Source organism: Sturnira hondurensis, unplaced genomic scaffold, assembly GCF_014824575.4.
Source record: "Sturnira hondurensis isolate 20B ecotype Veracruz unplaced genomic scaffold, ASM1482457v3 Scaffold0005220, whole genome shotgun sequence".
Taxonomy (NCBI): domain Eukaryota; kingdom Metazoa; phylum Chordata; class Mammalia; order Chiroptera; family Phyllostomidae; genus Sturnira; species Sturnira hondurensis.
In genome coordinates, this window is record NW_028077851.1 from 2,008,678 (window position 1) to 2,031,706 (window position 23,029).

Here is a 23,029-nt window from a genome sequence, read left to right on the forward strand (position 1 = left end):
GGGCAAATTTATGTACTCAGACACTTCATGAAAAGTGCACTAAGTACCTAACAATGGATCCCCAAAATACATTAAGTAAACTGACAGAATTCAAGGGAGAAATAGTCAATTCAACAATAATAGCAGGTAACTTTAATATTCCATTTTCAACAACAGATAGACCAACTAGAGAGAAGATCAACAGAAAAACTTTTAGTCTGTTTGGGCTGTGATAAGAGAATCCCATAGACTGGATGGCTTATAAAGAACAGAAATTTATTTCTCACAGTTCTAGAGGCTGAGAAGTCCTATACCAAGGCTCTGGTAGACCTGCTTCCTGGTTCATAGATGGCCAACTTCTCACTGTGTCCTTACATGGTGGAAGAGGCAAGAGAGCTTTCTGGGGTCTCTTTCATAAAGATACCTAATGATCTAAACAGCTCTCTAAGGTCCCATCACATTAGGGGTTAGGTCAAAATATGAATTTTGAGGTGATACAGACATTCAGTCTATAGCAGAAAGAGAAGACAACAATAGTGGAACACACATTCTTCTCATGTGCACATGGTATATTGTCCAGAACAGGCCATATATTATCAGGCCATAAAGCAAGTCTCAGTAAATTTAAAAGGACTGAAATCGTGCTGAGTACATTCTTGGATTACACAGGAATGAAATTAGAAGTCAATAACAGAAGGAAGTTCTGGGAAATTCACAAGTTGTGGAATTTAACACACTCTTGAATAACCAATGAGCCAAAGAAGAAATCACAGGGGAAATCAGAGAATAGTTCAGAGACAAATGTAAATAAAAATACAACATACCAAAATTTGTGAGATGCCAGCAAAAGCAGTGTTTAGGAGGCAAATTTACAGTTGTAAATGCCTCTATTTAAAAAAGAAGAAAGATCTCAAATCAGCCAACCAACCAAATCAGTATGAGCAACTCCATATTTGGGAAACACACCCTTGATTATCCTAGAGTAAAAAATCCATATCTATATAAATGGCAGATGATTAAATTAATGCACAAATGAAAATATTATACTTTTCAAATGTTAAAATACAAAAAGTTTAAAACTACTCATATAAATATCATAACAATGTAATAGAAGCTCAGAAATTAAGTAATTGCTCATAAGATCACATTTTATTTTATTTTATTATTTATTTATTTATTTTTTAAGATCACATTTTAGCATAATATTCACTTAGTTTCCCTCCAGTCTGTTCCTCTGGGATTACATATGGGATGCAATACAACAAAATTGCTGACAATATGGGATCTGGGGTCATAAAGATGGTCTCATTACTGTCTACCTTTGCAACTTTCAGCTCTACATCCCTATTCCTCATTTCACTAAAAGCAGAAAATAGCATTTCCCTCATAGGGTAGTTGTGAAGGATTAGGGAGGTCTATTTTAAAAATTATATCCTGGCACAGCTCCTGGTATGGGGTAAATTTAAATACTCAGTAAATGGGAAGTGGTTCTCCTTTTACTTTTTTCTTACACAGCATGATTCATTGCAGTTATATGGTTTCCTATCTTTTCTACTTTACATTTGCTATAAAAGTATTTTTATGTTGCTTTGCAGCCTTCAGAATTAAGATGATTTATTTCTCATAGTCTTTGACTTATCATGATTTCATAACCTTTTCCTTCTGCCAGAAGATGGAGGACATATTTATTGTTTTCTGCAGAACTAAACTTAAAAAAAAGAAACTCAACAACTTCTCCAAATGTCTTCTCTGTGATTTGCTGGAAATTTTTTTGTCCTCAATTCTGAAATACTCTATGCTTTGACCCAATTACAGAAGCTCTATTCACTTTCTTCAAAGGAAATGTTTTTATGCTGAGATTTCCCATTTTCTAATGAAGCCACACTTCTTTTGATTTGTGATGCTCTTTTTTCCTGCTCCCCACTTGGTTGGGATGAAGATGGGTTCTGCAGTGGTTCTGAACTGCATCAAGGTTTTATTCATTTGTTTTTCTGCCTGCAAAGTTGTTGTTCTAGGCTCTGGTTATAGCCTGTGTGGCCTTAAATATTCTTGAGGGTGACTGTGAGGGGCCTTTAAGCTGATTGTGGTAGTTGCTTTAAGAGCCTCTCCACAGCAAACACACAGAAGCTACCTGGATGGTTTCAGGGGTAGTTGGAATTGGTGAGAGAACTTTTAGGGAGTACACTCGAGACCAGAGAAGTACATCTACTCCAGCCATCTTGGTAGAAGGCTGAGGTGACTCAGAACCCCAATCTGTCGAACCTTATACACTGGCATGTAGATTTCCATGGGTTAAAGGATATTTATGGCTGACACTTGCCCTGTACCCAATGCAATGGAACTCATTACCCTATCTCAGTGGTTGGCAGTGGTGGGGGGAGGCAATGTCTGGAGACAACCTGAGGTTTCAGTTGTCACAACTAGGGGGAAGTATGAGTTACTATTGTCATCTAGTGGGGACGCACCAGGGATGCTAGGAGATGACTCAATGTGTAGGACAGCTCCCCACAACAAAGAAGTATCTCATCCCAAATGTCAGTAGTGCTGAGAGTAGGTAACCCTTATTTATGTACTCAGAAGGTTGATATCAGGACCAACTTGTAAACTTTTCTTACCAAGCAATCCATGCATCACATTTTACTGCAATCAAAACATTAATAAAAGAGAATAGTAATTAATTGCCTAATATTTATAGTATCTTTACAGTAATCAGAGATTTAGGGAGAAAGCACTCTAAAATATGATTCCTTTCTCAATTGGTAAACTAAATATACTTCTGGTATAAAGTCTATATGGAATATTCCTGGGTTAAAGTATTAGGCCTTAAACACAACTATTTTTTGTAGGTTATATTTTATCTCAAATATTTCAAAAAGTAGTAGGTTACCTCTTCATCTCATTAAGTCTTTTAAAATATTAACATTAAGCATTAGTAACCATCAGCACCAACATCAATCCCATCATATTATTGTCATCATTAGCATTGCCATTTAGTATATGCTCACGATATGCCAAACACCTTGTCTTGCGTCTCACATATGTTACTTCATTTGCTCCTCATGTCTACTGCATGGGGTATATACTATGATGCCCATTTCATTTATGGGGGAAAGAAGGCCAAGAGAGTTTATATAACTCGACCAAGTTCACCCAGCTTGTAAATCACAGAGATAAGATACAGACCATTATCTGTCATACTCCACATCCAGTTCTTTTGATCACTATAACCCATTGCATTTAAAAAAAATGTTCTTTTAGTTGCAGTCTTCCAGGCTCTGCAAATACTTCACTGTGTTAGGTCAGAGTGAAGCAAAGGCTAAAGAGGCTGCAAAACTGTCACCTCCACAAAGAGGTGATACCACAACTCTGACATGTTGGTTTATTGGTTCATTCATTCATTCATTCATTCATTCAATCTTTCTTTCTTTCATGCATGCATTCATTCATTCAATTAACATTAAGCATAAAGTACGCACCAGGCACTAAGGATGCCAGTTTTAGGGATACCCATATGAACCAGGGTTCAATTGAATAGGCAACACAGCATGAAAGCACAAATAACTTGCTCTTTTTAAGAGTCTTGAAAAAGGGTTAATGCCCTTAAATGTCAGAGAAAGCATGAAAGAGAGAGAGGTTGAGAGAAAGGCAAAGGAAGAGAAGGAAAGGGAAAAAAGGGGGAGGAGAAGAGGGAAAGAGAACAGCAGCGATTGTGGCCGTGCCAAGAGGGTGACAGGGACCTGGTCTGATGCTGACAAAACTGCAGCAGAGGAGCATCAGGCCTCCGTAGAGCCCTCCCTTACTCTTGGGATGAGTGGGATGAGCGGGATGAGTGGGATGTGTGGGAAAGAGCGGGATGAGGGAGGGCTTGGCAGGCAGCTTTGTGTCATCATGAGACAGCCGTCTTCTACCCATGAAGCCTTTTCTCTCATTCCCACTCACGCTGTGTGCAGCCCACACAGCAAACCAGAGAAGTAAATTCCAAGCTGTCTAATCAGGCTTGGCAGCATCGTGACAACACTGCTTGTTTGAACTCCTTCCACATGTGGCATTTGAGAAGGAGAAGGAATCAGGAGGAGCAGATTGAGACTTGCACATTTCACTCGTATTCCCTAGCCACTGCTTTCTGCCTGTGAACTGATCATCCCATACCCTCTGGTTTAGGGCTCTATGCAGATGGCAAGGTGGTAGCTGCTTTAATACCAGGCGGGATTGGTCAACTGGCTTCTCACTGAGGGAAATTTCTATTTAGCAGTTGACAGATTGGAATCACTTTCATCCAGGCAGGTGGCACAAAGGCTGCTTAGAACCCTGTATCTTGACTGTGGAAAAAACATCAGAAAACAAGCATATCCTACTGCCCCAACGTCATTGGATGCCTTCTGTAGAAAGGATAGTGGCACTTCCTTCTATTCCAGAAGACCTGTCCTGACATGTAGCAGGCACAGCCAAATCCTTAACAAGTAATACATATTTTACTGCCTAGTTTTTGCCCAATTCCCCATTTTGTATAGAAATAATAGCAACCATGGCTACCCTTTAGTTCCAAAGGCAACAATTAATTCCTGAAAACTTACCAAACAGGTTTATTAAATTCTGAGTGTTCAAACATACATTTCTTCAGCCTAAATGTATTTTTACTTCCAAATAATTTTATAAATGAGCTACTTGGAATTTACCCTGGTTGAATTAATCTTTTTCTTCATAAGGAAAATTCACAGCATAAACTAGATTAAAGTACTAGAATGAATTCACTCATTTAAGTGAACATCTGTGCACTCACTACATGCCAGGCACTATGAAATTATAGGTAGGTGATATAGATGATACAAAACAACCTCATGCAAGCACCTCATGGTCTAGCTGAGTGAGCACACGAGAGAGAACATCAGTACATAATGGCTGCCAGGAATGAAGAAGAAACAAGACAAAGCCTTTGGAATATAGGTGATGAAGATTCTACATTGGATGTTGGAAAACAGATATTCCACTGAGCAAAGGTTGAAGAGCATATACTTTAGAGGTGATTAAGGCACAGGATCATGTCCTGGCTTTCCTATTCCCTTGGTCTATGCTATGGCATAATTGCTGTTTCTTTTCCCAAAAAAGGATTAAAAAAATACCCAACTCATAGGGGTAATTTTGTTCCCCATGCTAAGGGACATTTAGCAATGTTTGGAGACATATTTGGTTATAACACCTTAGAGTGGGTACTACTGGCATCTAGTGGGTACAGGCCAGGGATGAAACTAACACCCCACAAATGCATAGGACAGTGCCCATAGGAAATGCTGACAGTGCTGAATTTGAGAAACACCAAATTACATAGTGTGTTTAAAGTCCTCAACACAGTGATGGCTATTATTATTACTAATGATCGCACGTTACTATTGAAGAAACTTAATTTATGACAATGGATGTGTTGAATAGAGTGGACACACCTGTGCTCTGCTTCCACCTATGTCCTTGGACAGGCTCCTGACCACTCTGAACCACATCTATAAATGAGAATGATAATACCAATCTTGATAGGGAGCCATAAAGAGAGTGAGTTCACTCAAATGGGGCACCTGGCATAAACTGGCATCCAAAAAGTGTTCATTCCCTCTGTTTTCCCCATAACTTGCTGATGCCCTCTGCAAGGTGATACAAACAACCCCACTCAAGGACCTCACGGTCTAGCTGAGTGAGGATGTGAGAGAGGCCTTTCTTCAAGGGCAGGTTTAGGTTGGTTTTTGAAGGAAATACTCTCTAAAGAATAGCTCTGCATGTTTCTCCATGGAATATGAAAACACTCACTGAAAGTGAAAACCCACTAATTGTGCCTAATATGAGCTCACTGAAGCTTTTGAAGCATCTAGGAAGATCTCTTCCTTAGTCACCACCTACCACGAATACTTTGAGCTTAAGTCAGTCAGTCGTGAGATGATTTCTGACCTGCAAGTATACTCTTTGTCCTGGAGGAGGCACTGCAGTCCCATTTTTCAAAACCTGTTTCCAAAGAAAATCAGTAAGAAACATTTGGACAGTCAAACCGCCATTCTTTCTTCCTATCATGGAAAAGTGAAACACCATTTCAGACACCATTTTACTGAGCATTTTGAATGGGCTCAATGGCCAAGAAGAGGTATCTCACCTTTTTAGCGATCTTTTGTGCACAGACTATGTGCTACTTGAGAAACTAAAACAAGATCCACATTGATCAAAACATACAGAAGTGCTCTAGATGTCTTCTCTATGACATCTTGTCCTGGCTTATGCCCCATTCACATCCAATTTCTAGCTTTTACTGTCTGGAAGTATCTTATCCCTACTTCTGATGTTACTTAATTTGATAAGAAGATGGTGACTTGGAGACTTTGTGAAATGGCCACTTAAGGGTGCATCATGAGCCAGGCAATGAGGCAACAGGCTTATTTGGAATTTTGCTGCAAAACACCAAAATCACATCTAACTAGAAGCTAATCGTAGCATTAATATTAACAAGCCCTTACAGTTGACTTTACAAATTCCAAAGTACTTCTGTGTTCATTCTCTTGAGGCTCACAATAGTGGTCGGAGACAGGTAGGGCAGGAATTGAATTTGCAGTTCATTATTACATGACTTCCAACTTCACACAGGGTAGAAGATTGGAAGATACCCTCATCTCCCTCCAGAGAAAATTATTTTAACACTAATTATTAATTAAGCCTTTAAGTCCATCTGTAAAAATGGGTGTGATCCCTTTTAATCAGAAAAGTGAAATCACCATGCAGTCTATAGTGGTGCCAGGGCAGGCTTAGTTATAACCTGTGCCATGGTCCAGAACTGAATGGATTCTGTTCAGCTCTGCTTCTACCGAGAATGGCTTTTCTCACTGACATAAAAAGATAGCTAGGATTAATCTACCCATTTCTATCTATAGATATATTACAAAGGAAATGTACTAGCTCAATTTGCATCTCTATTTCCTTTTTTCTTGCTGCTTAATTTAAAGAAATCATGCTGTGTCCTTTATACACATACATATAAACATACCACACACGCACTGATTTGATCCAGATTTGAAAATCAGGTTGAAATGTGTTAATTTCAGAAAGACCAGGTACCAAACAAATGTGTTTGGCTAAAACTTCACTTTAAGATGCCCTAAAGGTCAACTCTTCTGGAGATGAAAGCCCTCCATCATCACCAACAGCCAAGAAATGGCATCCCAGACTCCCCACAGAATCATATATGAAGTTGACTGCTGGTTATCTGCTGGGACAAAGGGAGCCTGGAAGCCATTCTGAGCCAAATCCCACCCAATTATGGGCCAGTTATACATCTGCTTCCACTTCCAGGAGCAGGTCACACCACCAACTGAGCTAGTCTCAGAGGCCTTGGCTGGCAGGGACTCTCAGTGCACGGGAAGAAGAGCCCACGGTCCAGATAAGACAAAGCAACTAATAATGTTAGGAGACAAGCACATATGGGAAATGCAACTGCATTAAAATGACTCCTGAACTTCCTCACTATCTTACTGCTACCCCTCCATGATTGACTGCAGATTTAGTTTTTCCTCCAGGTTGACACCCTTTCTCACTAGGTGACATTATGAAATTGCTCCTGTACTTGGGATCAATATGCTGCAACCCTGTAGTATTGGCTACAGTACTACCAAGGAACACAGTGCCTGGATACCCACATCACTGAAAATTGCATTAAACATGTAGGAATTAAAATGCCAAGAAAGTTGAGTTAGAAATTTGTGTTAGGTGAAAATAAAGCTATCTTTATTAAAAATCAAAACAAGTTTGTGAATATTGGCTGGCACGTCCAATCAACTGAGATAATTTCAGGTCCACATTCTAGCATCCAACAGTATAGTTTTCCTTCAGGCTGGCTTTGCATGTCTCATCTGCCAATTTGAGAAGCAAGCTCATCCCTGTCCTTAACTGAGATTTTGATGACAGTGGAGACAAGGCAGCACCAAAGGACAGCATCCTGTGGGGTGGATCAGCGGAAACTCTTTAGGTTTGCCTACAGCATTGGTTCTTGAACTTTCTTGTGTATCAGCATCATCTCTAGAAGGCTTTCTGAAACTTAGACTGCTGTCCTCCCCCAGGATCAGAGTCTCTGAATCAGTAGGTCTGGGGTGGGCCTGAGAATTTGCATTTCTGACAAGGTCCCAGGGGCTGATACTGTTGATTTTGGGGCCACACTTTGACACATACCCACCCAGAGCAATCAATGTAGATTGTTTAGGTCTGGACATTCAAAATTCTCTAACTATCCCATCACCTGGCCGACAGTTTTATAGCTATTATCCAAAGGTATAGGGAGCAACTTGGTCAAATTTCCTTGCTGAAATTTAGATATATGGAATATCAATGAAATAACAATGATTAATGCTTATAATAGTGCTTCCAAGGGTCAGACACTGTCCTAAGCACTTTACCTTGTGATTATTAAAGGAGTTAGTATACATCAGAGCTCAATTTTACAGGTGAGATAACTGAGGCACAAGAGAGGTTATGTGACTCCCCCTGAGGTGTCACAACTAGAGAGTGGCCCAGCCAGGATTTGAATTTAAGCTGTCTGACTCTTTAACCATTTTCCCAGGTTGACTGTTTATGTAGCAGGTAAAAAATTTCATGGGGTGAAATGTGCTGTGTAAATTATGGGGACAATCCTAATAAAATGGATGAAGAATTCTGCCAGTGACATTCTCAAGTTTCCTACCAGTCACTTAACGGTACTGATACAACATTAATTTCTGTAACTGTTTATTAAAACTGCTACAGTTGAAGGGTTGGCAAACCAGAGCCAACAGGCAAAATGTAGGCCACCACATTTGTAAGAAATAATACAAAAAGATCCCTGGATGCAATGATTGGGAAGAAAGAAAAAGAACCATTTTTCTAATGTCTATATAGATATTTCTAAGGAAAAACTTGCCAAATTTCAAATATATGCAGAGACCAAAAGCTGGGGTTGATCATCTCCATTCAAGCATACTGTTATAGATGTACAGATAGTGGAAGTAACACACACACACACACACACACACACACACACACACCATTCTAAATTTGAACACTTTTCAAGTCCAGTACAAGATAGGACCAGGATAACTACTTGGCTGATTAATACGTAGCTGTATAGCTTTTCTCAACTATTATGACATAAGAACCGAAGCCAGTTTGTGAATAACTGAGTTGTCCAGACTTGGGTTTTGGATGAGGAAGGCTTATTTTTACTCTAGTTAACTAGTCCTGGAGTCAGGCAGCAGCAAATTGCTGGATACAGTTACACCCATAGTCCTCAGCACTAATTGCACATTAGAACTTACCTGAGCCCCACCTCTGAACAATGAATTCTTTGGGGGATGGGATAAGGACTTGGGTCAGAAGGACTGAGTTAAAGGATGTTTCTCAGATACAATGTGGACAAGACAGAACAAAATCTTTCTTGCTTAGAAAAGTATTTCTTTGATTGAATGTCAAGGCTGTTGAGACAAAAGTATCTAAATATGGAAAACAGCCAAGCATTCTTTGAAAATCATGTAGCATAGACTTATTTATTCAGAGGGTGATCCAGTGGTAAGCCACATCCTCTGTTTGGGCTACAACATGGGGAAGAGATGCTAAGTTATCCAAACTGCCATATAAGTTGAGAACAATAGCCATATTAGGCTGAGAAGGAGATGAAGAGACTCTGGTTCCCAGTAGTTAATATGTTGGACCTTGTCAGTGTTGTGATATGTGTCTAGCCACCAATATGTAGAGTTACATCCTCATAGGTCAGAGGACCATCAATGTCAATTAGTCCAACCAAGACACAGACTAATAGGTCCTCTTTATACCCCCTGCTTTCCAAATATGCCCCCTACCCTGGGAAGTCACTTGGGTTTGACCATGAACTCAGAAACTTTTAACTATCCCAATTTATCTCACTCCAAAAGCTACCAGGGCTGCTTTTTCACCCTTTGGAGTGACTCATTAAGTAGAGTCCAAGGAAGTCCCTATTCCATTGGAGTTTCTTTTAAACAGTTCAGTCTTTGGGTATAAACATAATATAATTGCATTTTTCAGTGTGATATGCTAAAGTGTAACTGATGGGTCAGCCAGCTATGTTGGCCTGTCCCCACAAAGCTGGATCCATGAGTTCTCAGGATGCTAGGACTCTAGGATTTGACTACCTACCATTTTGAAAATGCCCCAAACCACATGGTCCTACCCCAAAGCTAGGATATGGTTTTGGACATAAAAGAAATGCCAACTTTTTATGATTCTGACCAATGACACCTATTCATTAACAAATTATAAGAGCTTGGCTTTGCCAAGGGCACCTGTATTCATCATATATTGCTGTATAACAAACTATCCCAAATCTGGCAGCTTAAAACAATAATAAAATTATCTCAGAGTTTTTCTGGGTCAGGAATTCAGAAGTGACTTGACTAAGACGGGAAGATCCACTTTCAAGATGGTGTACTCATGCTGCTAGCTAGTTGGTGATGACTGTTGTCAGGAGGCTTTGGTGCATTCCCATGTAATCCTTGCTATTGGGCTGCTTGAGTGCCCTCATAACATGGCAGCTGGTTTCTCCCAGAGCCAGTGATTCAAGATACAGCAAGGCAGAAGCCTTAATGACTTTTACAACCTAGCTTTGGAAGTCACACTCTATCATTTCTGTAAAATGCTATTGATTACACAGGTCAGACCTACTCAGTGATGGAGGGAACTATACAAGGAATGTGAATACTGGGAGGCAAGACTAACTGGGGGCCATCTGGGAGGATGCCCACAATTGTAGCCTACCCCTCTTTTTTTAATATTTTATTTTTTATTTCTTTTTAGACAGAGGGGAAGGGAGAGAGAGGGGGAGAGAAATATCAATGTGTGGTTGCCTTGAACACACCCCCCATGGGGAACCTGTCCTGCAACCCAGGCATGTGCCCTGACTGGGAATTGAACCTGTGACCCTTTGGTCCACAGGCCTGCACTCAATCCACTGAGCTACACCAGCCAGGGCATACCCCTCTTTTTTTAAGGGATGAGTAAATTGAGGTCCAGAGAAGTGAGGTTTGCCCAAAGTCAGAACCTTAACACTTCAATATGTGCTTTTCTTTTAACCCCACTGATCTTCACCATCTACAATTTTTAATATTTTTTAAACACCAAATGTTGTTTATCTTTGGGGAGGTTAGAAGGATTATCTCCAAATATAAAGCCAGTTTCCTTAGCGTTTTTAACATAGGAAGCCTTATAAACTAAACAACCTATAAGCAAAGTGCAAACTTCCAACACTTGGGAAAGGTTTTTCTTCACTTGAGTAATTAAGGAACAAGGTGCTCTAAAAGGAGAGAAAAGAAGCAGAACCTCTTACAGAAGGCAAATCCAGCATTTGAGGGATACATTTTAGCTTTTGCACAGTGCTCCCTCTCCCTGGCTTGTTGTGAGGGAAAAAACAAGGACCACAAGAAAAAAGAAAACAAAAACCAAGGGAAAGAAAGGAAATCACCTAAAATCAAACCAATGCAAGGGCCACCCTCCTCAGAACTTGCTCTCTCATTAATCCCAAATGAAAGACAGTGAGATCCAGCCACAGGAGCTCCCTGTGAGAAGCACAGAATTGTTTTTGTTTTTCTGAAAACACTCATACGAGAACACATGTGCACACCCACACAAAGATTTTATTTTACTTATTTATTTTTAGACAGAAGCAAAAGGAGGGAGAGAAATATCAGTGTGGTTACCTCTCACACGCCCCCTACTGGGGATCTGGCCCGTAACCCAGGCATGTGCTCTGACTGGGAATTGAAACCTACGACTTTGGTTCACAGGCTGGCACTCAATCCACTGAGCCACACCAGCCAGGGCCCACACAAAGATTTTTAAGCACAGAATTCAAAACTTGGATAAATATTATCAGTTCTTTTCTTTTCAGGATCCCCTCTGAAACAGCTATCTTCTGAGAAAGGCAACAACAAGAAAGGAACCCCTTGTATATTCTTTCCCTTTTCAATCAGTTAGAAAATGACAATGCCTGTCATCTCTGATCAACATAACCAGTCAGGAGATATGATGACATTCTCCCTGCCTGACCTATTTTGTCTAATGGGGCCCACTCCTTTGCCCTCTGACAAGCTAACTTCTCTCTTGAGTTCCATTTATAGCAAAGCTTTATTAATGTTTAAATCGTTAGGAATAAATCCATCTCCCTCCCAAGGTTTACTTCACTCATTCAATAAATTAAGCCATGAAATTGGACTGTCCATTTCTGCTTTATTTAAGCTCACACTCCTCCTAGTCTACAAAATACTGCAAATTGACAGGTGAAAACAGTATGAGTTCCCACTGCCCACCTATCAGTCTATGGTCACTTGTGATTTGTCTCATATTTAGTTCTCCAAGTAATGCTTGTGTGGCCTGTGGAGATTTTCCTAAGTCTCTCATGGCAGTTTAAGATCTGGAGCTACAATGCTTCTGTGAGGAGCCCCTGGACCTTTGCTAATGGCTGAAGGGCCTCCTTACTTAGTCCTCAGGCAACAGTCTTCAGCTAAGTGCTATGAATTTCTGATGTTTGACCCCTCTGCTCATCCTGAAAGGTTTGTAAACTCCATTTATCCACTATTCTTGTTGCTGTCACACAGGTGACCTCACTGAACAACTGGAGCATTAGTGGCCCAAAGCTGTCAAAGTGACTTGTGCACTTCACTCCTCAAAGCCTGTTCTTGTTTTTTAGTTGCCAGAGCCTGAAAGTCAACAGATCTTTCAAAAAAAGAAAAAACACAGAAGTGATGTCACTGCCCTGCTGAGCATCCTTCAGTGGCTCCCCATTACCCTTAGGGCCTGCATGAATGGACTCAGACTCACCAGTTTGTTCCCATCTTACATTTCTCCACACCCAGGGCATTCCTTGCTCCAACCCTAGTTAACTTCTCCCAGTTCATGGAGGTGCCATGCTGACACCAGGTTTTTATACATGCTCAGAATATTATTTTCCAATTTCTCCTCCCCTGCTCATTAGCTGGCTAACTCCTACCCATCATTCAGGTTTCACTTTTTTTCCATGTCCCCCCATTCATAATACAGACCAGGCTGAGGCTGAGGCGTACATGGGGTGAGTTTACTTCGCCTCCTGTTTCTGTACAGAGGTCTCACTTTTAATACTATTTCTGAAGAGCTTTTCCACAGCCTCTTAAAGTGGAAGTTTCCTGTGTCTGTCCCATCACAATAGTACCTATCACCATGGAGGAGTGGATCGTCATCACTTATTTTATTGTCTGCCTTTCCTTCTAGACGTTCAGTCCCAGGAAGTAGGATAACTAGTTTACTGGTATGCCCACAGTGCCTAAAACATTTTCTGGCACATAATGCAACCAAAATAATATCAGGCATCTGGTTTCCACGTTTAAGATGATTTAAGCAGAGCCTTACATAAAAGAAACAAATTGATAGCCAAAAATGGTCCAGAAAGGAATGTAAACCTTTACTTAAGAGATATATACATTGTACAACACTCAGTAAAACTACCTAAAAAGTCTCTTGATATCCGCCCAAGATTTCCTCATCCAAAACACAGCCGAAACCTTTCTGTATTCTTTTCCCCAAATCCAGTTATCAGCTGATGGTTGTAGCTCTTCTTTCTTCTGCAATTTCGACTGCATTCACTCCTTTCAATTCTTCTCTCCACCCATCTGGAGCTGCAGTATTCATCAGCTTGAGACCAAGATGGCAAAGACTAAATTTTGCTTGGAAGGCAGAGGGGGATGAAGGGATATGTTGACTTATAAGCTTTTGGGGGGGTCTTTGTCCCGGACTAATAGTAATAATAAATGTACATTTATTGAGTATTTGCTGTGTAGGAGGCATCTTATTAAATGCTTTAATACGTTATCCTCACAACAATCTTGTGAGCCTGATATTATTTTTTTTATACTTCGGAAGATCACTTGCCACAGGTGACACAGCTAGGAAGCAGGAGAGCTGTGATATGAAGGAAGAGTCTGTACTAAAATGTTTCCATAGCAGACACTCAGTAACATTACTTGAATGTATAGACAGGGTCCCACCTACACAGCAGCTTGGAGACTAGCATGGCAAAGGGTATTATAGCAATTTCTGTGATGAATTGATCATAAGAACATGCTGAAGCCTTATTTCAAAGTTGCTCAAAGAAGCCTCAAAAAGCCAGTTCAAAAACTTAGAATAGGAAATAAATGTAGTTAGGTAACATCGATGGGCCAGGTATAAGTGGTCATTAAACTCTGTAACAAGGCTTATTTAGTGAGGCAGGTAAATCTAATTTCCCAGAAGGGACTCTTCATCTCATTAAAGCTGATCAGAAAATGAATCATATGTTCCATGAGAAATGCTCCCCAGAAGGGACCATTCCTCACACCAGAACACACAGCTGTCCCAGCTAGGGTTTGGAACCATTTTCTTTCACAGAAGTATTTCTCAACCTGAGCACTATAGACATTTGGGCCAGATAACTCTTTGGAGTGGGGCTATCCTGGGTACTACTGTAGAATGCTTACAGCAATCTAGCCCCTATGCAGAAGATGCTAGTGGCATCCCCTCTTCCTGGTTGTGATAACAAAAAAAATATCTCCAGATACTGCCAAATGTCCACCAGGGGGTAAAAACAGTACCCACTGCTCCCCACTGAGAACCACTGCTTGTTATAGACCCTTGATCCTCAAAGCATGGTCCATGGCTCAACAACAACATCCTTTTGCAGGTTTGCTAGAAATGCACAACCCCATGCCTACCCCTGACCTCCTGAGTCAGAATCTGTTGTTTAACAAGACATCTGACAAGCTCTTGCTTCTAGGCCAGTGGTTCTCAACTGTGGCTGCACATCAAAGGCCTGGGGGAAGTTTTAAAAAGAACACTGATTAAGAAAAATACTGATCCCAGAGCCAGAGACAGTGATGTCATTGGTTTGGGGCAGCCTGGGTTTTGGGAGTTCTAAAAACTCCCTAGGTGATTCTAACGTGCAGCCAATTTGAGCTCCTGTTCTGGGTGGTTAAAAAATACCCCGCAACATTGAGAGTGATTTACAATAGCCTATAAACAAGACTCCACATTTTCAAGGTGATACTTCTTTCCTTTCCATGAACATCCTTCTTTTTTGATCTATCACTTTTTAAAAATGTATTGATTTTTGAGAGAGGAGAGAGAAGAAGAAGAAGAGGAGGAGGTGGGTGAAGAAGAAAAAGAAGAGGAAGAGAAAGATGAAGAGGAGGAAGAGGAGGAGGAATTATTATTATTATTATTATTATTATTGATTCTTATATGTGCCCTGACCAGGGATCAAACCTGTAACCTTGGCATATCAGGATAATGCTCTAAGCAACCAACTGAGATACCTGCCCAGGGCAATCTGCTATTACTTTTAAGACAATAAAATTAAAGTTCTTTAATAATGGCTTCAAAAGTTAACATTTGGCTATAACTAAACTTTAAAATAATGGTTGGAATGATTTGGGGAAAAAATGAAGTCATTGATTAAGCTTTCGCAGATAGCATTTTAAAGAAGAGCTATCAAAATCATCCCACAACCTAAGTAATTAAAAATAATTCCGTACTTGAAAAAACATTAAATAGAAAACTCTATAAAGAAAATTGTTTTGCATGAAACGTACAATTATGTAAAGAGACCATGCAAATTGGGAAGCAAAACACTAACACCTTAATAGATAAACATAAAGGAAATGGGCTCACAACTCTCAAAAGTGGGTATGTAATTAGTAGAGAAACATGAGAAAATATACAGCCTCACTAGTAATCAAAGGGATGCTCAATGGAACAGAGTTATCAATTTTCCCCTTATAAAATTCATAGAGATGAGTGTGAAAATGATATGAAACAGACACTTGCTCATTCTCTCAACAGATATTGAGTGTCCATCATATAGCAAGTGCTATGTTGGCCTGGATGATGAGGGCATGAGGCTTTGTAAATGGAGAAAGGCTCAACCTATGTAAGCCTTGGCAGAAGCCATCATAAAGAAAATGTTCCTGTGGAAAAGTTCTGTTCATTTATGATAGCACAATTGATTAAGAACTTAAGTGTCCAATAAAAGGATTTAATTAAAGTAAACTCTGGTTTATCCATCTGATAAAACCGACTATTTGTGACATGATGAATTATAAATGAAAAAGAATACAAACAGTAGAACACTGGAAAATGGCTCAGTGACTGAATAAATTTTTTAAAGAATATTTTATTTATTTATTTTTAGAGAGAGGGGAGGGGAGGAAGAGAGGGAGAGAAACATCAATGTGGTTGCCTCTCATGGGCCTTGCAATGAGGACCTGGCCTGCAACCCAGGCATGTGCCCTGACTGGGAATTGAACCAGCAGCCTTTTGAGTTGCAGGCCGCCACTTAATCCGCTGAGCCAGCAGATGGACTAAGTTTTGAAAATTCTACATGGTATCATCCCCACACCCAATATGCATTTGGATATTTAAAACTTTGAGGAGCCCTAAAAAAGACAGTTTATTTTTGCTTAACCTAGTATTTCTCAATTGATCTGACCACGGGAAGTTTTTTTCCCCTCCCCTCCCCATCCTTTCTTTCAAAAGTAAAACTTGTTTTATCATCTCTTGGAACTAGTTTTTCTCAAGCAAACAAACAAAACCTTGAGGATATGTTGGGATATACAGTAGTATTTAAGAGCTATGTAAAAATAAAAGCTTTACATAAGTATACACATATAAAAAATTCATCCAGCTTTTCACTTAAGATTTGTGCATTTTATTCTATAAACATTAAAAAGAACCCCTGCTAAAATTAGGGGAGATATGACATTTTTAAAAATTAAATTTTGGTATTCATTAGCTCAATTATAAGAATGTTAAGTCAAATCATCGACGCACTAGAGATATATTTCGCTGTATCACTTGTTCATGCAAGGTGACTCTAATGCCCTGTCAATATGCATAGATTACTTGTGCCTGCTTTATGCAAGTGTTGAGAGAGTTTAGAGTAAGAGAACGAGCTCCAGACAAGCTTTAAATCCTGGACCAGCCATTAACTAGCTATGTGACCTTGGACAAGTAGCTCAACCTTCTGGATGTTAATTTCCAAATTTCTAAAATGAGGAGCAATACTAAAGCTCTAGTTCCATTCATCTTTGAAAATAGGTTTATAGTTTTAGAATATTATAAAGCTTTATAGTTAGTTATAGCATTGCCTAATGCTAGGTTTTCATTGGATTCTGAGTCTTTGGGATACTCACTACCATCATTGTTACTATAAAAAAAAGCAAACAAATGAACAAAGTCAATCAGCTGTAAGGTGATCACCATGACAATATGTTTTCCAGGATGCCTTGTTGGAGAGAGAGATAGGAAGGCCTACATTTGTTTCATAGATTCTGTTAACTTTATATCAAGGAATTGGTTTTCTACTTAGATGTTCCAGAACTCTTTGCTGCCACAGACTGTTGCTAGACAGATTTAAGAGGAGGCTGGGTATTTTTGGTCTAAGCACCATTATCTTTAGGCCCTTGAATACACAGGCCTAAACAACTTAGATGGGTTTCACTATCTTCTGAAACTTTGAGAACTTTATTTGTCACTTTGTCTACCTCTGGGTGTTATTCAGCTTTGCTTTGCTAGGGAAGTCTTGGGTCAGTGTTTCCCCAGGGAAGCCAGTGGCCTCTTTAGAAACAGGGAATTCTGTGCTCTGATGGATGGAGAGAAACTGACCACAAAACCAGGATCTGTCTGTCAGTAGTCTTGATTATGCCCCTTTTCCCAACAAGATCTTCCCAAATTCAATCTTGTCTCAGCCACCAGCCCCCAGCTCTGCCTTAATATCCAATGCAACAAATTCTCAATACAATAGAATTAAACCCCCTTTTGAACTTATTTTAATGAAATTTAACTTGGATATGCAACTTGCCTTTGCCTTCAAGTGACTTAAATTCTCCATGCCCAGCATGTAACACTACTTGAATCTCAATCCTAGGTGCAGAGTCCCTTCCCCACAAAGTCCTGCTCTTTGTGACTCTCACACCTTTCCTGCTTTTAGTAGGTATTTGCTGAAACATTTCAGTTTGTATGTTAGCCACTGAAAGGCTCCATGGGCATAAAAGCCAATTTTGGGGGACGCTTTATAGTTTAAATAAAAGTGTTTAAAGTTTTTACTTAAGAGTTTTCTTCCTTTTGCTTTCTGAGTGGCTATTTGGGATACCAGAAAGAGTTCTAAGTTTGGAGTTGCCTGGGTGCAGTTCCAGCTGTGCACTTCCTGTCTTCTGACCTTGGTGGGTGAGGTTCCATAGGAGCCTTATTTGTAGCTTACTCTGCTTTCCTCATCATGTGGTCATGATGAGTGCGTGCGACAATGTGTGTGAATGAACTTCATAAACTAGAGAGCTCTACAAATGTCTTCTAACAAACTCCAAAGCTTGAACCAGTCTGCTCTGGGTGCATGGCCGGCTGTTGCCTACGGAACTGGACAGAATATGAGGCACGACCTTTTTCTCAACTACTTTTATGTGTCACTGTGTTTATGGCTCTATGATTTAGCACCACATAAGAGGAAATAATTATTGCACTGTCCCTGAGAGTCTGGTGGGAGGACCAAATGCAGATAAGTGTTGAGTGGAGTCTATTTCCTAAATGATGTATGTGGGACCATGGTGACTATGAGTAACCCAGCTATAAATGGGTCATGGCAAGGCATAAACATCACATGCTCCTCAGCCTGGACTTAGGGTAACATAGGCAGATATTGGGTGTATCACCCTGGGACCAGCCAATGTGAGCCTTTCCCAAAGTAGAAGTGGGGTTTCTATGTCTTTTTGTTTGGGGTAAAAAAGGTGTCTGGGATACCTGGAGAATGACTTTTCAGCAGGGTACCTTGCATTCCCCTTCAATCTCACAAATGTCCCCTATGGGAGAACAAGACACAGGAGAATAGCTGACAGCTGGTGTCTAGGCAGCACAGCAGTGTGGCCTGGGATACTGCCCAACACACTTGCATTCCAACAACTCGACAAACAAGTGAGCTTTCCAGCTTGAGCAATTTTAGCTCTGGATCCCTTCCCATTGTTCCCATTTCTAAATTTGAGTCCTGACCCAGGTCTCTGGATTCCTGGATTCTTGTATTTCAGTAACATACCACCATTCTGAGTACACACTGAGTCCCCACAAGGCCACGGAGAGAAATGCTAGTCCTCTGAGGAACTTTGCACTTCTAGAAAGACCCTGTGTGACCTTATCCATCATCAGTGTCCTGTGTTCAAGGTTGCTGGGCCCTCTGGAATTTTATTGGGACCTGGGAGGGACAGGGGAGCTAGGGGGTGGGTGCAGGGTGGTCTGCAGAAAGTGGACTGCAATGACTCCTCAATTCCCTCTGCTACCTCCTGCCTAGCTCCTTCTACAAGGAAGACTCAGGTTCAGTTTGCAAATTAAATGAGATAATAGTGTAAAGTCAGTGGTGGCATGCCTGGCACATAGTAGATATTCGAAACTGGCAAAATCACCATCAGCTAGGTGTTCCTCCACCCTCACACAGAGCACAGACTGATGGCACTGTCCCAGCATCCCCCTCTTCAGCCAGGTTCCCAGGCTTCCCTTGGCTCACAGGCACAGTGAGCAAATGGGAAAACACTGTTCCCTTAGGCCAGTATGGCATCAGGAATTCCATGCCTTTGTTTTTTCTGAATAATACAGAAAAAAATGCACCTCAGTGGTTCAGGCAAACTGAGTAAAGGTTTCCCTATGTTTTCAAAACTGTCTCAAAGTCAAAGAGATCAATCAGCTGAAGCAATCACGAGGAACTTCTTAGGGCTTTAAAATAGTTGCTGAAAAGTCATTAGGACTGGCTCATCCTAAATTTCTCAGTATAACTGTATAGCCGTAAATTTACTACCTGGGGTAGATGCGTGGTGGTGAAAGTCCATATCAAAGCTGTCATAGAAATGGTTCCCACTTCTGAGCTGCAGATGGTGTTTCATAGTCTGGTCACTTCTCAGAGAAAAATTACACCTCATAGAACATGCTTAAGTGACAATTTGCAATGAATCATCACCCCTCCCATGTTGCTCACAGAAGCTGACGGAATGTCTTGGCTTCAAGGGCAGCTTGTCTTGGCCTCTCACTTAGCCCAACACTGGCCATATGTCACCCAGGACAGTGACCATAGCAATAAAATAGCTTGAGCTCACACATAGCCATGATGGGGCTATGGTTGGGGCCTAGGACAGACTTGACAGCACCATGGGGATGTAGCACATCAAATCAACACTCCTGATTTACTGCACCAGTGTCCCCTTGCTCATTCCTGCTGCCTCACATTGGAGAGTGTGGATTTGGCTGTAACTCCAACTCCAGTTCTTGTCCTATTCTCACTTCTCCAGTGGTCCAAATCATTAGCCCTCAGGCCCCTGCTATGTGTCAGGTGCTATGATAGGCAATGTAAAAATGAATAGGACATGTTCACACCCTTCAGAAGGTCACAGCCTAGTGGCAGGACAGCTATATCAGGAAAGCTATGAAGGAAAGAGATTATGCATATGGGCAAATAATTACAATGCAGCATGGAGGAGAGCTTAGTCAAAAGTTATAACCAAACAGGGAGAGGCCTGAAGGTTCTTGTCATGTTATAGAAGCAGCAACTGCCCAGCAAACTCAGTGCAGGGTGTATGAGAGAAAGTGGTCAGAGATGGGCCCACATGGTGGGCTGGAAAGAGGCTGTGGAGTTGCTGTTCAACAAAATGCATTTCCCTTGGAAATCCTGAACTGGGAAGGAGGTGGTATTTTGCTTCCTCTTGGTGATGGCATGGAGTAAAAATTGAGTTTCTAAAAAAATGCTAGAGAAATATAAAAGAGCCTGTGCTGACTGCTGGTGATAATGTTTTCCAGTTCTGCAATCATTAATACTTTCCTTTCCCTCTAGTTTGAGAACCATCCAAACCTTCCCTGTTAGTGGAGTAGAAGGAGCCTGAGTTAGGGCACCTGAGTTCAAAGCCTACCTTTTCTACTTACCAGCAATGCGACTTTGAGCTACTGACTTTGCTTTTTGAATGTCTATGTGTTTAACCTCAACAATAAGTATAACACAAATTACATCACAGCAATGCTGTCAAATGACACAATGGGCTTTGTAATACCTAAAGAAATATACAGGACAGCAAAGCTTTCTAAAAGACCTTTGCTGTAGAATTCTCCTAAGGGCTCAGTAGCCAAAACTGGGTCCCATTCTGCCCTGGCTATAAGGGAGCCCAGGAAGGCCAATACCAAAGACTGGTATTTGGTGACCAGTCTTTGTACTAAAGAGCAAGGGAAAAGGTGATTGTGGGTGGACATGGAGAGAGCAATGCCACAGTGTCTGCCACAACAGGGGTAACCCATTTGTGGAGTTTTCTTTCTTCGGCCATTTGTAATAAAAAATGTGAGAATTCCATTTCTTACAAAAGGTTCAACCGGTTCACATAAGGAATCACACACAATGAATAGACTCCAAGTGAAAAGGGAAAACAAATGCGTAAATATGCCCAAGGATCCCTGATTATCAGAGCTTTGAAAAGAAATGGCATACTAATTAGCTATTGCTGCATAACCAACCACCCTCAAATCCAATTGCTTAGAACAAAATCATTTCTTATTCTGGCTCATATGTTTGGGGCTCAGCCAATCTAGACTGAGATCACTTATGCATCTGTGGCAGCTGGAGGTTCTGGGCTAGATGGGGCTTGGTTAAGACATGTTAGCCAGGGTGGCGCTGCTCTACATGTTTCTTGTCCTTCTTCTGTGATTGGCAGGCAAGCTTGGGCATACCCTGCTCATGGAAATGGCAGAGGCACAAAAGAATAAACAAAAACATGTGATATCTATTGAGGGTTAGGCTCAGCACCGGCACAATATCACTCTGGCCTCATTCTGTTGGCTGAACAAGTCACATGGCCAAACTCAAGAGATGAGGAATTATCCCTACCCACAATAGCAGGATACTAAAAAGTGTCATGGCCATGGGGATGAGTACAGGGAGGAGTGAAAACTGGAGCCATGATTGCAAATTGACCACAGGCGCCGAAGGTCTTTCAAGTCATAAAAATAAGGTGAGCATCATACTCTAATCCTTCAGAAGGAAGACATTCTCATTTAGTTTGGAATTATTTAAATCAATAGAGCCAAAGTTCATGGTCACACTTTCTACTCATAGTTCACTTTACATTCATGAAATTGAGACATGAAATGTCCAAGTTCGATTTTGACTTGTACCCATCATACTGATTTACAAGCTGCCCCTAAAAATAGCTCATGAAAACTAAACCTATGCTTCCTTTGGTTTCTCTTTTGCAGGCTGATGTAAAGAATTGAAGAGGAAGACAATGGATTAAAATAAAAATAGCTCACTAAAAATTTTATATATTTGTATGAAGATTATGAGCCTCCTGAATGCCCAAGACTCTAGCAGAAATGTCCTGTTTGTACATTTGTATCTCTTCCTTCTAGTGACTGCCCTTCTTACTTTAATTTATCTTCATGTATGGCACCTTGCAGAACAGATAGTTCAAAAATTCACCTCTCAGAAGGTGTAGTTTTGAGAAGGGATATGATTTTATGAAGAGGGATATGGCAATATGCATAAAAGTGATTTTGGAAGCTCTCTAAGCTACTTCCCACATTATTTTGGTCATTATTTGAAATGTATTTTAGCTCTTTGCCTTCTAAATCATGTCAATAAACTTTTTATGAGTTCAAATAAATATGCAAGTAAATGTAAAATATGAGTCAAGACTAAATTAATTTTTATATCTTTAGAGAGCTACATATTCCCCCACATGAAGAGACATGATATAGCAGAGCCAAGCAAACTTCACATTGCCTAAGTGGAGGCTGCTCATTCTGAATTATTTGGTACCATAGGTAAAACTATAGCTGATTGATCACTGCAAATGAAGTTAACTATTGCTCGAGGAATCAGGCATCATTGATTTTCCTACTCCAAGGATAACCTTTATGGTGATTGCATTTTAATTCTATAGAGGCTCAGAAATTCCCTCTGCCCAGATGGGATATAGAGTTCATCACAAGATACAATAAAATAAAGCTGAGGGAT

General features: G+C 40.5%; 1 protein-coding gene and 1 pseudogene across 2 annotated transcripts in view; one reads left to right on the forward strand and one right to left on the reverse strand.

Annotated features, from left to right (window-relative positions):
- Positions 1-22,304, forward strand: part of SMPX (small muscle protein X-linked) — a 48,631-nt gene extending 26,327 nt beyond the window's left edge. Inside the window, exon 5 of one of the 2 annotated variants that reach the window (XM_037046236.1) lies at positions 11,891-12,122. The gene's annotated coding sequence lies outside the window, so the exon portion shown is untranslated. Of the gene's footprint in view, positions 1-11,890; positions 12,123-22,269 lie in introns of those variants that run through there. The other variant, XM_037046235.1, reaches the window with a different exon arrangement.
- LOC118987301 (uncharacterized) lies at positions 13,014-13,132 on the reverse strand (annotated as a pseudogene).
- Positions 22,305-23,029: the final 725 nt, after the last annotated feature.